At 42.4% G+C, this 11,631-nt stretch overlaps 1 long non-coding RNA gene across 1 annotated transcript; it reads right to left on the reverse strand.

The window, feature by feature from the left end:
- Nucleotides 1-9,576: 9,576 nt before the first annotated feature.
- LOC311142575 lies at nt 9,577-11,243 on the reverse strand. Its single transcript, XR_014614346.1, has 2 exons — nt 11,013-11,243; nt 9,577-10,535 (listed from the first exon to the last, which is right to left on the reverse strand). It is a non-coding gene; the product is annotated as an uncharacterized lncRNA (long non-coding RNA).
- Between the last annotated feature and the right edge of the window lie 388 nt (nt 11,244-11,631).

Below are 11,631 nucleotides of genomic sequence, written 5' to 3' on the forward strand. Positions count from 1 at the left end.
GCATACATTTTCATACTGGCCCCCCGTGGGAATCGAACCCACAACCCTGGCGTTCCAAAAGCCATGCTCTACCAACTGAGCTACACAGGGCCTAGGTTATTTTAAAAATAAGCTATTTATCCTCTGTGGCTACATTTTAGGCTTTCTCATTGTGTAGTAGGCTATTTTGAATTATTTCATTTATTTCTGAACAGACAGCAGTAATTCTATAACTTTGTAAAATGTATTTGAATTGATCAGGCGTGCTGCAGCTCCTCCAGAACCCTTGGCGTGGCTCTATAAATGATGGGCAATGCTGGAGAGATGAGAGATGGAGGCTCATGTCTGTCAGAGCAGAGAGAGATCTGGGAGAGATTATTAGAATTTTTACATTGCTAAAAGTGACAATTATCTTTCATGCCAGGAGAGGTACCGGATCCGGCCAAATAGGTTCCTGAACAAAACAGTCCAAAACGGAGAGGTGCCGGATCCTGTTCCGGCAGGATCCGGATCAAATTAAGCACTGATAATACACTATAACCATCATATCAAAGTAAACTTGGAGTCACGCGATATGTTGCGTGGTCCTCCCACTACGACTCGGGAAAGCATGCAGTTTTAGGCTACAGATGAAATAAGTTATGATGAACTTCACAGGTTGGTGAAAGTGCAAGGTGACGAGCTTGATGCTCCTTTCCAATAAATATTAAGGCTCTTATTCAGCTAACACGATGATCGATGCTTAGCTGCCATTTGTGAAATACAAATAATATCGATATAGCCATACCCACACTGTATCTGTGAGTTGTTGGCATGTGCCAAGGCCGGAGTGGGCACATTTGCTATATAATGCAACAGCTTTAGTGACAAGACATCAGTAGAGTTGACGATGCGATGGAAACCCATTTAACTTGTGTTTTTCATGTGGTACATGGGAATTTAACCACAAAAGTAATTGTACAGTCTTTTATCCACCAAAAATCAGTTTGATGGGAACATCTCTGGAGGGAAAATGCGCATATTGTTTTATGCAGATTTTAGAATATTCGCATGGAAACCTTTTGAAAATTGGGTGGAAACCTATCTATTGACCAGACAAAATGTAATTGATTTGATTTGATTTGAAACTATCTATTGACCAGATACTCCATTGGCCGCTGTAACAATGAAAATAATTGTCTTAAAAAATGGAAGGCAGTCGAGAGGAAGCAAGATCAACAAAACCGAAAACCAGAAATAAATGTTTTCAAGGAACAGCAACAGAACCGGGAACGAAAGTGATCCATACTGTTCCAGAACAGAACTGATATTTTAAAAACAACTGGTTAATAACATTATTTTACGAGTCACACAAAATAACGCTATGAAGTGCTTATGCAAAGCCCTCACTCTGTCACTCCAACTTATTCCAGTGTCTGCCTGCCAGCTGAAAGTCTTTACCAGTGGGTGTGTTTAGGCTCCCTGCCCCTCCCCTCTCTGAAGCAGAGGCTACTGTACTGACCTTACAAGCTTCATTCAGAAGATAGATGGTTTATTTGCTAGAGAAGAGAATGGTGGTGTCGGGAAGAGTGGGGTGTGCCGGACACAACAAAAGTTTCAGATGCTTTTAGTGTCTCCGGCGCTCTATTCCACAAGACGTTCAGGCAGGAGGGGGGTTAACTGGCGCTCTAGTCCACAAGACGTTCAGGCAGGAGGGGGGTTAACTGGCGCTCTAGTCCACAAGACGTTCAGGCAGGAGGGGGGTTAACTGGCGCTCTAGTCCACAAGACGTTCAGGCAGGAGGGGGGTTAACTGGCGCTCTAGTCCACAAGACGTTCAGGCAGGAGGGTGGTTAACTGGCGCTCTAGTCCACAAGACGTTCAGGCAGGAGGGGGGTTAACTGGCGCTCTAGTCCACAAGACGTTCAGGCAGGAGGGGGGTTAACTGGCGCTCTAGTCCACAAGACGTTCAGGCAGGAGGGGGGTTAACTGGCGCTCTAGTCCACAAGACGTTCAGGCAGGAGGGGGGTTAACTGGCGCTCTAGTCCACAAGACGTTCAGGCAGGAGGGGGGTTAACTGGCGCTCTAGTCCACAAGACGTTCAGGCAGGAGGCTGGTTAACTGGCGCTCTAGTCCACAAGACGTTCAGGCAGGAGGAGGGTTAAAGATGGCGCTCTATTCCACAAGACGTTCAGGCAGGAGGGGGGTTAACTGGCGCTCTAGTCCACAAGACGTTCAGGCAGGAGGGGGGTTAACTGGCGCTCTAGTCCACAAGACGTTCAGGCAGGAGGGGGGTTAACTGGCGCTCTAGTCCACAAGACATTCAGGCAGGAGGGGGGTTAAAGATGGCGGACACCTGTAGTCTCTTGTGGTGGTGTGGCCTCACTGGCAGAGTCCAGAACTCTCCTGAGGAGTCAGTGGAAGGAAAGCAGTCTGAAGCAGGTTTTCCTCTAGGAATTGTCCTGTGCTTAGCTCTATTCCTTTTCTTTTTATCCCCCCCCAAAACTCCCTAGTCCTCGTCGATGACAAGCAGACCCATAACATGATGCAGCCACCACCAAGAAAACAGCGGCACTCAGTGATGTGTTGTGTTGGATTTGCCCCAAACATAAAACTTTTTATTCAGGACATAAAGTGAATTTCTTTTCCACATTATTTAGCATTTTTACTTTAGTGCTTTATTGCAAACAGGATGCATGTTCTGTAATATTTGTGTCCCGTGTGGCTCAGTTGGTAGAGCAAGGTGCTTGCAACGCCAGGGTTGTGGGTTTGATTCCCACGGGGGACCATAGCATCTGCTAAATGACTGAAATGCGAATGTATTCTGTACAGGCTTCTTTTCACTCTGTCAATTAGGTTAGTGTTATGGAGTAACTACAATGTTGTTGATCCATCCTCAGTTTTCTCTTATCACAGCCATTCAACTCTAACTGTTTTAAAGTCACCATTGGCCTCATGGTGAAATCCCTGAGCGGTTTCCTTCCTCACCGGCAACAGAGTTAAGAAGGACACCTGTATCTTCGTAGTGACACACCATCCAAAGTGTAATTAATAACTTCACCATGCTCAAAGGAATATTCAGTGTTTGCTTTTTATTTTATTTTTACCCATCTACCAATAGGTGCCCTTCTTTGCGAGGCATTGGAAAACCTCCCTGGTCTTTGTGGTTGAATTTGTGTTTGAAATTCACTGCTTGACTGAGGGACCTTACAGATAATTGTTTGTGTGTGGTACAGAGATGAGGTTTTCATTCAGAAATCCTGTTAAACACTATTATTGCATACAGGTGAGTCCATGGAACTTATTATGTGTCTTGTTAAGCACATTTTTACTCCTGAACTTATTTAGGCTTGCCATAACAAAGGGGTTGAATACTTGTTGACTCAAGACATTTCAGCTTTTCATTTTTAATTAATTTCTAAAAACATTATTCCACTTTGACATTATGGAGTATCGTGTGTAGGCCAGTGACACAACATCTCAATTTAATCCATTTTAAATTCAGGCTGTGTAACAACAAAATGTGGAAAAATTCAAGGGGTGTGACTTTCTGAAGGCACTGCATTATAGACCGTTCAGACTTCAGTAGGGGACGTTGTTGGGCATCTCCTTTAGCATACGCATCAGATTCATCTACTGGGTTGTTATCAATCTAAATAAAAACCATCTAAAAAATATATATTGCTTGATTGAATGCAGTCATGTCTTAAGAATATTTTGTTACTTATTTTGAATAGTTGTATATTTAGATGTACATAAAATGAATGTAAGGATATGTTTTATATTATAACCAATCAGCATTCAGGATTAGACGTTGTATAATATTCTACAAAGGCCTGCTGCAACATGTAGCATATTTTCGTTTCCCTTACAATAAAAACATGACAATGTAATACATTTGATAAATAGTATTTATAGATGTGATTAGTAATAGAGTTATAGTCAGTAATACAGTCCAGTAACAGCTTCTTTTTACAAAGTAAAACGTAAAAGAGAATTATATCAACCTGCAAGGCTCACGGTCATATTATTTGCTGTAAACATGAGGGCCAAAGCTTGATAAATAGTGCGTAAACAATTGTAAAGGATGAATTAGATAAATAAATATTGGTGAAAAGATATCCATGAAAAGATATGAAAACAAGAGTAATGTATTGATTGTATGGGACCCTGTATTGTGGCCTTACCCATGTTTTAACTCATGAATCAATCTCATGAATAATGCTTCAGTTCGGCTGGCGCTGAACTCGGCTAGCCAAACCCAACGAGTGTTCTAGTATACTCCCTTAAAAAGACCTTAAAAGACCTTCACTTGAAAATCGTGAAAAAAGAGGCAGTAGTCCTATTTGTCGTTTTTTGAGATGCCGTAGCCAGTATACACTCAAAATTGTCTGAATTAATTAAGATAACTCAAGCAATCTTGGCAAAATGGGTAAAATTGCAGGACATTTGCTTTAAAACTGCAATAATTCTCTCTGCCCCATGGCAAAATATGTAGAATTGCATGAAATTGGTTATAAAATTGCTACATTTTCTCTCCACCCCAATGCAAAACGCTGAGCTGAACGTAAAGACGCAGGGAAAGGAGCATCTCTTTACCAAATCCTCCTTCAGAGTCCCATGCAGGTAAAACATTGTGATTTCTATATAGTGCTGTATCTGAAAGAGCATATTCTGCAGTTTCTATGACACTTACCTTTATCAAATAACTCTCCAAATTCAAGAGGTGAAGCTCTATTTCCAAATATCACTTTTCTCACCAACATCCCTGCTGTTCATTCATTTAGCACATGACCACTCTAGTGCCAGCATTGCTCTGGCTACTAAGCAACAACGAGTAACATAATATTCTGTCGTCAATGGATGAATGGCCAATAGTGTGGTCCTCTGTAGCTCAGCTGGTAGAGCACGGCGCTTGTAACGCCAAGGTAGTGGGTTCGATCCCCGGGACGACCCATACACAAAAAATTTATGCATGCATGACTGTAAGTCGCTTTGGATAAAAGCGTCTGCTAAATGGCCTAAAACATTTTTTTTAATAAAGAAACCAGATAGAAACTGAAAATGATGCATGTGACTTCCGTTTTGGTTAGCAGCGGATGTTGAAACCAACTTACTCAGTGTCTTTCCATATCTGGGGAAAGATGAAACCAGGTCAGCCGAGTGAGAGACTGTCTGAGACTGTGGTTTTGAGACACGTGAGCCCAAATAAAAGACACAATGTCAAGTCAGCAGGTCCTGCTCTCCCTCTTCCCCAAGCACCACAGCTCCCACTGGGGAAAAAGACACAATGTCAAGACAGCAGGTCCTGTTCTCCCTCTTCCCCAAGAACCACAGCTCCCACTGGGGAAAAATACACAATGTCAAGACAGCAGGTCCTGTTCTCCCTCTTCCCCAAGAACCACAGCTCCCACTGGGGAAAAATACACAATGCCAAGACAGCAGGTCCTGTTCTCCCTCTTCCCCAAGCACCACAGCTCCCACTGGGGAAAAATACACAATGTCAAGACAGCAGGTCCTCCTCTCCCTCTTCCCCAAGCACCACAGCTCCCACTGGGGAAAAATACACAATGTCAAGACAGCAGGTCCTGTTCTCCCTCTTCCCCAAGCACCACAGCTCCCACTGGGGAAAAAGGAGACACAATGTCAAGTAAGTAAGAGCAGACGGAAAAAGTCCCATAAACACTGTGTGCAGGGCAACCGATTTGTTTGTGGGGCTTGCTCACACAAAGCCCCGAAGCTGTGTGCTGACTGTGGACCTGAACCATAAAGAGAAGACGTGATTGGTTCATGTGTAAAGGCTCGGTACAGTGTCTGATACAATCAACACATTATTGTTTTTACATCTTGTCATTAATATATTAACACAAATATTTATTTATGCAATTCATCCTTTACAATTGTTAATGCACTATTTATTTTACTATTTATCAAGTGTTTATTTATTAACCATTTTGATACCTTGCTCTAGCACATGGATGGGAAACTCCAGTCCTCAGGGGCCTGATTGGTGGTCGTTGGTCCTCAGGGGCCTGATTGGTGGTCGTTGGTCCTCTGGGGCCTGATTGGTGGTCGTTGGTCCTCGGGGATCTGATTGGTGGTCGTTGGTCCTCAGGGCCTGATTGGTGTCACATTTTGCCCCAGGCAAAAAAATATATTTTTCCACTAATATTTCTTCATGCAATCAATCCTTTACAATAGTTTATGCACTATTTATCAAGCGTTTATTTATCAACCATGTTGTCACACCTTGCTCTAGTGCAGGGATGGGCAACTCCAGTCCTCGGGGCCTGATTGGTGTCACACCTTGCTCTAGTGCAGGGATGGGCAACTCCAGTCCTCGGGGCCTGATTGGTGTCACACCTTGCTCTAGTGCAGGGATGGAAAACTCCAGTCCTCTGGGCCTGATTGGTGTCACACTTTTTCCCCAGCCCCAGCTAATACACCTGACTTCAATAATTAATGAATCATCATCTTCAATTTAGAATGCGATTAGTTTAATCAGCTGTGTTTGCTAGGGATGGGGGGAAAGTGTGACACCCCGAGGATTTGAGTTACCCATCCCTACTAGCTGAAAGGCCAGGTGGTTCTAGTGTTAATGACTGGTAGATGGGTGTTGCTCATGCATTCACACTCATGCTGACCGGCTCCAGTACTTTGTTCTTGACTAAAGCCTCCAAGTCAGCCTTGACTTATGGTCTGATAGCATAATGTACAGGTCCTGCTTTCAGAAATGTTGGTTTGCTGTCTGGCTTAATGCTAAGCTTCCCTGTAATGTCGTTCATACTACCCAGCTGTCCATTAAATACGTCTGTTTCTTTAAGATGGCAGGTAGGTCTGTGTCTCCATGTGTCATTGTATGCCCTGATGGCCAGTCCAGTGTGATTTTCTCCAACTATGAACATCCCAGTAGTGATGCATAGTCTCCTTTCACAACATAGAGTGGCAGCTTTTCAGTTTGTCTGTTTACCTAAACTGTGACATCAGTGATGCCTCTCACAGCGACAGATTCACCTGTGTAAGTCTTTAACACGAGGTGCGCTGGTTGAAGTGGAAGGTGTTTCAGTGTATTTATTCTGACACAAGAGATACAGCTGCCCCTGTGTCAATATCGATACCCACCGGCTGTCCCTCTAGCAAGGGGGAGACATAGTAGCCGTGCGGCCCGCCAGGAAAAAGTCAGGATTTTCAGTGTGACTTCCTCGTCTGATGAGTCACTCACCTCAGTGTTCTCTTACTCAACAGTGTGAACATGTCTATGTGTCTTTCGTTGGAATGCCTGTTTCTTGTTTCCCGTTTTTGTGATTTCTCTGTTCTCTTTTTGTTTCTGGAGGCTTGTTCGATGTGGCCCTTTTTACCACAGGCTGGACAATCCATGTCCTTAAACCAGCATGTTGATACTTGATGTCCCTTTTTACCACAGGCTGGACAATCCATGTCCTTACACCAGCATGTAGACGTCTGATGTCCCACCTTGCCACAGTGGAAGCATGTGACTTGATTTCCCGGTCTCTGATTTTCAGTTGAAACTCTGTGCACTTTTCCTTTTTTATGATTAACTTTTTATTTATTTTCAAAGGAACACAGACAAGAACAAATAGCAGCAGGAATGGTTATACAGATAGAGACACAATACTGTTAAAATATATATCAGAACAAATAGCAGCAGGAATGGTTATACAGCTAGAGACACAATACTGTTAAAATATATATCAGAACAAATAGCAGCAGGAATGGTTATACAGCTAGAGACACAATACTGTTAAAATATATATCAGTATATTATGGAAACTAGTTATTGCAGATAAATACAATTATTATAATAAAATCAGTAAGGTACACATTTGCACTAAATGATCATGAATGGGCAATCTGTTGGGTAAAAAACCCACTGCAGTATTTTATGGTAACCAGCTGTCAATAGTTCTTTGCTACATATGAATATGAATAAAGGAGCCAAAGGCACCTTGATTACATAGATCACACAGAAGAGAGGTTAATATGTTCATTAAATGATGTTTTCTAGGTGGAAGGTATACCCTGTGTATGAGATTAAAATGTATCAGCTGGTGATTAGGATTGTTAGATGAACCCACTAAGTTCCTGATGAACTCAACTGGTGAGCCTCTTTAGCAGCTAGTTCCATGGACACACTGATTCCAATGTCCTTTGCCAAGGTCAGATGACTTTCAGTCAACAGTCTCTTTTGTGTAGCTTCACTCCGTAGCCCACATACTAGTCTGTCTCTAATGATGTCATTTAGAACAGCATTAAACTCAGTGTTCTGGTAGTTTCTTTAATGCAGCAGCAAACATTGTTACTGATTCTCCCTCTTCCTGATGTGTCATGTGGAACCTGAACCTTTCAGCATTAACTAGTGGTTCTGGTGAAAAATGTCCTTTAAGTATCTCCACAATATCCCCATACGTCTTATTACCTGTTCTGACTGGCTGTAGCAGGCTGCCTAGTAAATTAAATGTCTTTGGCCCCATTACACTAAAACATGTAGGCACAATGTTGTCCTCATCCATGTCATTTACAATAACAAAATATTCAAACCGTTCTGTATATGAGCTCCACTGCTCAATACTTTTATCAAACTGTCCAATGTTTCCATCAATTCCAATAATTGTTCATTTCTCAATAAGCTCCTGATTGGCACTCACTTCAATATTGTCCTCAACCAAAGCAATATTTTCCTCAGTCACGTGATCTTCATTCACTTAACTCACTGACATTTCCTCCTAAGTTCGCTCATTTAGCAGATTTAATTAAAAGGTTTGTCTTCACAGTTGAATAGATGTCCTATCCTGGTTTTTCTGCTCCACTGTCCGTCTCCCGTCCTTTTCTGCCGTCCATGACGATGTTAACTCCAGTGATGGAAAAAGTACCCAATTGTCATACTTGTGTAAAGGTAAAGATACCTTAACAGAAAATGACTCAACTAAAAGTGAAAGTCACCCAGTAAAATACTACTTGAGTAAAAGTCTAAAAGTATTTGGTTTTAAAATATACTTAAGTATCAAAAGTAAATGTAATTGCTAAAATATACTTAAGTATCAAAAGTAAAAGTACAAGTATAAATCATTTCAAATTCCTTACATAAAGCAAACCAGACGATTTTCTTGTTTTTTAAAATGTACGTTCAGCCAGAGGCAAACTCCAACACTCAGACAATTTACAAACAAAGCATTTGTGTTTAGTGAGTCTGCCATATCAGAGGCAGTAGGGATGTTCTCTTGATAAGTGTGTGAATTGGACCATTTTCTGTCCTGCTAAGCATTCAAAATGTAACAAGTACTTTTGGGTGTCAGGGAAAATGTATGGAGTAAAAAGTACATTATATTTTTACTTAAGTACTTTACACCACTGGTTAGCTCTCTTTCTTAGCTAGCTCGACTATGCACTTGCCTCTGCTAGCAATACACTGTGCTAACATTAGCCTATTCTGGACCACAGAAAATAACAGTTTTAAACAGTTGTAAAAACCCACTTCTTCCAGATAGAATAGTTCCTGTAGATTCAGACTTACTCATCACCAATCTTTTGTTATGTCTCGTGGGTTTCATAACCACTTCTGTATAACAATTAAATAATGATGAGACAGGAGACAGGAATCAGTTCAACCATTTATCTGGAACGTGATCATCTCAACACATACAAACCCCCATGATGCTCTGCGGCACAACCCCAATATACAACAAATACATAAGTAAATGGACACAAAACAAAACTCTGAGGAATTTAAATGTTCATTTCTAGAAAGTAGGGCCATGGGATAGGGTCAGAAAGGTCAGTATGTTTGATAACTGGTTCCAGAGGTGACATAACAAGCATTAGGTCCATTATACACAGTGAAGTAGAGGTGGGAGCTAAAAGCAGACATGGACAGTGTGACGGTGTGAGGAGGTCAGGGGTGAAACACACACACACACACACACACACACACACACACACACACGGTCAGCATATAACGTAGTCCAAGTGGTGGTCAGAATGTGTGTGTGTGTCCAGTGTGTGTGTGTGTGTGTGTCAGTGTTACCATGGTTATTATTTACAGGGACACTGAGGAGTCAACAAGAACACTAAACCCTGGATAGAGGGGCTCAGTGAATGTGGAGTGGAATGTGTTCAGGTGGGTCAGTGTATCAGAGGAGACTCTGTAGAAGGACAGAGTGCCGGCTGGCCAGTCCAGATACACTCCTACTCTGTGGGAGCTCGAGGAGGGGACGTCTATGGTAGTGGACATATTATTGTGACAGGCAGAGTAACCGTTGTCAGAGCAGGTCAGACTCCAGGACTTGTCATTGTATCCAATCCAACAGTCATAACCCCATCCTCTCCTGCTGATTCCTTTATATGTCACTCCTATACCAGCCCCACTCCCACTCCACTCTACCTCCCAGTAACAGCGCCCAGTCAGACCCTCTCTACACAGCACCTGTTCCCAGTCCTCAAATATCTCTGGGTGATCAGGATTCGGCTGCTCCTCTCTCCTCCATGTCACCTTTCTGTTCTCCTCAGACAGAGAGAGGAATCTGTCTACTGTGTTTAGATCCAGTGTGATATCACAGACATCTGATGGATGAAACCAGACACAATATTAGAAATCATCATCATTCACATTAGAATGTTAACTCACTTTTCACTAATTCCTTTAATGTAGATGTTTCTAGGTATCAAAAGGAGAAGTTAAGGTAACTTGAGACTTGTTGAATGATCATATGTTATACTGTATGGTAATATAAAACACACTTATTCCCATTAATTACACACACACACACACACACACACATCCTGAACAAACACAAACACACACACACTGGACACACACACACATCCTGAACACACACAGGAACATGTCACACACAGACACAGACACAAACATTGTCAAAGCAACTCTTTGTAAACTTTGGTGTCCCTGATTTGTGCTTCTGTAGAACTATAGCTGATATTTAATATGACCACGTAAGTAATGATGGTGGTCTTTGACTTTGACTTCACTTGAATTAAGACTTATTCTTAGTCATATTCTTCCCAGCAGTCAACACTCACATTTTCTAAGTCCAGGTTTCATTGTGTTCTCTCCACCATGTTCCACACTGTAGCGGTAAGCAGAAGAACAGACAGTCATTGAGGGATACACCTGAACTCACACACACACACACACACACACACACACACACACACACACACACACACACACACACACACACACACACACACACACACACACACACACACACACACACACACACACACACAGACACACACACACACACACACACACAGTCAGTATATACATTTGTCCAAGTGTGTGTGTGTGTGTGTCCACTGTTTGTGTCCTGTGTGTGTGTGTGTGTGTGTCCAGTGCGTGTGTGTGTGTGTGTGTGTGTGTGTGTGTGTGTGTGTGTTTGTGTGTGTGTGTGTGTGTGTCCAGTTTGTGTCCGGTGTCTGTCCAAGTGTGTGTGTTTGTGTGTCCAGTATGTGTGTGTGTGTCCAGTGTGTGTGTGTGTGTTTTCAGTGTGTTTGTCCAGTGTGTGTGTGTGTGTCCAGTGTGTGTGTGTCCAGTGTGTGTGTGTGTCCAGTATGTGTGTGTGTGTGTGTGTGTGTGTGTTTGTCCAATGTGTGAATGTGTGTCCAGTGTGTGTGTATGTCTAGTGTGTGTGTGTGT

This window comes from Coregonus lavaretus (assembly GCF_964263955.1).
Source record: "Coregonus lavaretus genome assembly, chromosome: 2".
NCBI classification, from domain to species: Eukaryota; Metazoa; Chordata; class Actinopteri; order Salmoniformes; family Salmonidae; genus Coregonus; species Coregonus lavaretus.